General features: G+C 33.1%; 1 pseudogene; it reads right to left on the reverse strand.

Annotated features, from left to right (window-relative positions):
- Window positions 1–1129: 1129 nt before the first annotated feature.
- Window positions 1130–5141, reverse strand: LOC104111998 (kirola-like; annotated as a pseudogene).
- Window positions 5142–5356: the final 215 nt, after the last annotated feature.

The following is a 5356-nucleotide window of genomic DNA, read 5'->3' on the forward strand; positions in this document are numbered from 1 at the left end:
TAACTAATCATGCAAGTTGTATGCAAGTTATCCATAAATCGTATGTGTTTGACCGATTTCTGTACAACAAAAAGTTATATAAAGTTGTATATAAGCGGTATGTATTGACCAAATTATGTATAGCAAAAGTTGTATATAAAGTGTATATAAATTATATATTTTGACAGAATTTGTATATATTTTATATAAGAAAACTGTAGCTACTTTTTGTATCTATAGAAAAAATGATACGAACGCGGAAGCAAAATAACAAGAACACAAATAAAAGGATAGAAAGATAGAGATTTAGTAGAGAACCAACTAAGAAAATTGAAATAACATTTGAAATGAACAAATACCCAATCAATTTAAGACTTAATTGATGAGGATTATTTTGATAAAGGTCATGAAACAAGTGTCCTCCCCACTCCACCTCTAGTGAAGCAGTCGTTTTTCAGAGCCATATTTTCTTCTTCGTATAGCAAAATGTTGTGAAGAGAAAGTGGTGAGAAAATGTTCATATATTGTAGTCCTTATATAGATTTAATTAGCTATGTTTAGCAAGTAGAGAACCTTATCCACAACGCACATTTTTTACTTTACTACTACTTGTATTTATCGAATCCCATTCTGAGGTCCCAAAGAATGAAATATTCATTCATGAAATTCTAAATATTCTTAGTGAAAGCTTTTCCTAAGGGCTAATACATTTTTCCTTTCCTTTTTGAAATAACCAATTTAATGATTCTACATGAAAGGCAACATTACTGCGGCGAAGTCTCTCGTATTCACAAAAATCATAGGTAGACTTTCCAAAACGGGTGATGAAAATAGATTTCACAACATCATCAAACTTATATACAATGACATTGTAATTTAATGTATATTATCAAGTAACCTTTACTTGCGTAAAGGATAACATGTCTTACATCTAGATTCCATTTTTTATGAAGGATTACCAGTAGATATCTTTTAGAGGACTAGATAGTATAAAAATTTCTTTACACTGTCGATGTATAAGTTATTAATTCTTTAGGTGTTTACAACTTAATCTCATGATAAGTTAATTACTTCATAATGAACCTCTGTATATCTTAGTCCCCATATAACTACCGGGGGAACCCCAAAAAGATGGTTGAGAAAAAGAACGTCACACACTGATAAATATATCATCATTGTTAAAGGTAAATATCAAACTTGCAAAATACATAATATCTTAACATATATATTGACCATCAGAAATACATCCATAGGAGGAGAGTGGCATATATAATATTTTCTTCATACACAAAATTATTTATTTCACAGGCAAGTTATAATAACTAGCTGCCAATATTGCCAAATATATGGCTATGAGCCACTGAATAGCATAGATTTTCTATTACTTGAGAAGGTGACACTCGATATCTTTGGTCACGCCGACGGCTAAACCCAAGAGAACGAGAGGCTCTGGGATTTCTTCAGTTTTCTTCTCGTACACAAATGTCCATGTAGTCCATTGGTGGTCATGGGATGTGATAATAGTGAAGGAATTGTACAACTCTAATAGATCTCCTCCAATTACTTTCCAAGTGATTGATGATGATCGATAGCTTCAATCACTTGCTTAGAAATCTTATCTTTTCCATCTGCAATCCCAAAAATACAAGAGATGTTACTCATAGTTTAATTGTCCAGTTCCTCATATAAAAAAGAAAAATGGCCAAATTTATCCCTAGAGTGTACAATATAGAGAAGATTTATCCTCCGTTTGCAAAGTGGCCCAAGATATATCTGAAGCTCGATCACAAAGATTGGATTGTCTACTTTTTATCCTGAATGGAATTATCGTTAAAACTTTCAAAAGAACTAGTGACATTGTGGAATATATGGGAATTCGTAGGGAAAAGCATAAATCTGATAATATTGTGTTTGGTACGATATTGAAATAATTTTTCGTGAAAGAAGTTTTGTCCTGAAAAATGTTTGAAAACATATTTGTTGTTGTTTGTTTTAGTGACTGAAAAAAATATTTTGCAAACGATATATTAATCAAATTGGAGAGTATTTTGATAAAAGTTCCTGAGTACAAATGATTAATAATAACATCTAACTGTTAGTTGGAGTATGTCATATGAAGTTAAAAGTTAAGCGAGTTAAGGAAATGGTAAGATGTTTTTTTTCCCCTTTTGTTGCAAAATGATTTTCTTGGACTACATTTTATGGTAACTAAAACGTATTTTCTTGAAAAATGACCCCGTCCTATCGAACACAACTAAATGTAAAAATATTAATTGATGCAAGTAATAATATAGAGAGAGGAAGGAAAATGTGTATTACCGTCGTTATATTTCCAGCTAACTACCGAACCAACCTTTACGCTTCCTCCTTCATGAATCTCAAAACCGTTGAGCTTACCGGGGCATATATTGGGTAAATGATGAGTATTAGTGTGAAAAATATCATGAACCAAATGTCCTCCACACTTCACTTCTAGTGAAGCAATCAACTTGCCTTTCATTCCCATATTTACTTTTTCGTAGTAGCAAAAGGTTGTGAAAAGAAAGTGGTGTGAGAAAATGTTTAGCAGTTGTAGCCTTTATATAGATTTTACTTGGCTATATGGAAAGCTAGTATAAAGCATGATCCACGATTTTTAATTAGTGGGGACGAAGGTTAGTGTGAGTTCATTTCGTATATAATTAGGTTGTATTAAGTTATAAGTTTGTCTCGATTTGAATTTTTACGTACGCACGCTAATTAAAAAAATGCTGTAGATAAACTTACAGCTTATAAGGTATATTCATTTTATAGTTAAGATTGAGGTTTACAACTACGAGGTCCTTTTTTTCTTTGATGTTTTCAGTGTAATAAACGTGAAAATACAAGATTTTGTTGTGGGGTCATATGCATTATATTGTGGGGTCATATGCATTATATCGTGTGCTAATTCTGCTAATTCTAGGCAAACAAGATCAACGGTTTACTGAGTAGTTGGAAATCAACTAAAAATGTTAAAAGTGTTTATCGCAAAGTAATAATTGAATTTATATGTCATTTAAATGATAAGTGATTTAATTTAACACGAATAATTTAATAACAGTAAATAGTTGAACTCAAGGAAAACAAAATGATCAAACCAAATGCGATGAACGATTAAATCTAGCTTTATGCTGGATGTAGGGAATTAGTTCTAATCCAGCCTTAGGAACGGGCTCAGTTGCAGCTCAATAAATAAGTAGCTAAATAACACTTTAAACAAGAACCAGAGAACAAAAATTAACTTACATTGCTTAGATATATGTGACAACAATGGTCCTAAAAAAAAAATCTCCTTTTATATAGTAGGGGAGTTTCAATCCTAGTACAAATCTAAATAAGGTAAAAAAATTTTCGGTAAACATTGATACGCGTTTGATACTGGGCGAGATTTGCGCCGTAATATCCGATTTAGAGTGGATATTTGGCCCCTAGCTTATCTCGTCTAACCGCCTTTTTCCTTAGTCTCGGCTATTCACTCTGCTCGAGCCCAATGCTCGGCCGTGTCTGGTCTCGGGTGCACCATTCGACATTCGTCCTCCTCGGGCTCTGATGCGTGGAATCCCTCGGCTTTACTCGAGGCCATGTCAAACCGTCCTTTCCTCTCGTTTCTTTACTAGGAAATCGGGGATAAATTTATCCCCGATTTTACCCGTACACAGATAGTCCCCTCACTTTTTCGAGAGCAGATTTATCGAAATGACGAGAAGTAACTAACTGACTCCGGTTCCTTCCTCCGTACACTACAAACGGGTTAGACTAGTCAGCGAAACATCCCATCAATCGTGTCGTACTGACTTTGGACTCGTGTCAGCCGCCGATTTACCATGCTCGGTGGGCACCGAATGCGGAACGTCACGGATTAAACATTTCCCTCCTATGAAAGCTCTGGTTTCCCTTTTTTCACTTTTTTACTGTCTGATTTCAAATCTTCTTGAGTTACCCTCGAAACTTTTACTTGTTCATCCTTTATGCCTAATCCACCACTGAGCACACATCTCAGCTACATTCACTAGCATCTCTAAAGACAGGACAATCAAGAAACCCTCGTGAAGGACCTTAGAAAATGCGCATCTCGCTCCGGAGATTGAAAATAGTGGTGCAGGTTAGTTCTCTGTGTCTTGAAAAATTTCAGGTTTAGTTTCAGCTCTTATTTGAGCTAGTTTCATATGCATTTTCACTAAAGTATAGCTAACAACTAAATTGTACAAGACACAATTTGACTGGCTATTAATCAATACTGCATTAGGAACCGTTTATAAATCTTAGTCCCCATATAACTACTAGATAAACCCAAAAAACAAATGGCTGAAAAAGAATGAGAATAGCACACCGCTAAATCACTTGCTTACATATATTATCATTTCCATCTATAATCAATAAAATTAAAAAATACAAGAGATGTTACTCTATGTTCAACTGTTCAATTCCTCATATAAAAGATATAAACATCCAGAATAACATATTTTCTTCTCATTTCTTTTGTTTTTCCTTTGTTTTTCAATTTCATTTTCTACAAATATTATTTGAAGCTCGGGAAGATTGGACGTGCTATACTTTTTCCTGAATAGAATTATCGTTAAAAATCTTAAAAGAACATTTGACATTGTGGAAAATTATTGAATGAGTAGGGAAAAAAGCTTAAATTTGATTATGTTGTGTTTGGTACGATGAAAGGAATTTTCTTTGAGAAATATTTTTAAAAAATATTTGGTAAATATTTTCAGTACTTGGTAATTGGTGGGTGAAAAATATTTTACGTATATATTATATTGAATGCTAGTAATAATATTAGCAAAGAGAGTGTTAAGAAGTTTTTGAGTGTTATCAATAATATGTCTAATATGTGTTAGATGGAGCAAGTAAAATGAGGGTAAACATCAAGATAGTTTTAAGAAAAGTGACTTCCGTCAACAAGATTTTCCCCTTTAATTTGAGGTAAAATATTTTATGATAACCAAAAAATCATCAAATAATGTTTTCACGAAAAATATTTCTTTGAAGAAAGATTTCTTTACATACTAAATACACCTAAATGCGGAAGTTGATACAAGTAAATAATATATATGCATAGAGAGGAGAAATGTGAATTACATACCGTCGTTATATTTTCAGCTAACAACCGAACCAACTTTTACAGATTCACCTTCGATCAATATCAAATTTGTGGACCTTACCAGGACTTATATTGGATATATGATGAGTATTGGTGTGAAAAATATCATGAATAGGGTGGCCTCCACACTTCACCTCTACTGAAGCAATCAACTTACCTTTCACACACATATTTTCTTCTACGGTATAGAAGAAAAGTTTTGAAAATGAAGTAGTGAGAAAATGCAGAGAGGCTGTAGTCTTT

Source organism: Nicotiana tomentosiformis, chromosome 4, assembly GCF_000390325.3.
Source record: "Nicotiana tomentosiformis chromosome 4, ASM39032v3, whole genome shotgun sequence".
Taxonomy (NCBI): domain Eukaryota; kingdom Viridiplantae; phylum Streptophyta; class Magnoliopsida; order Solanales; family Solanaceae; genus Nicotiana; species Nicotiana tomentosiformis.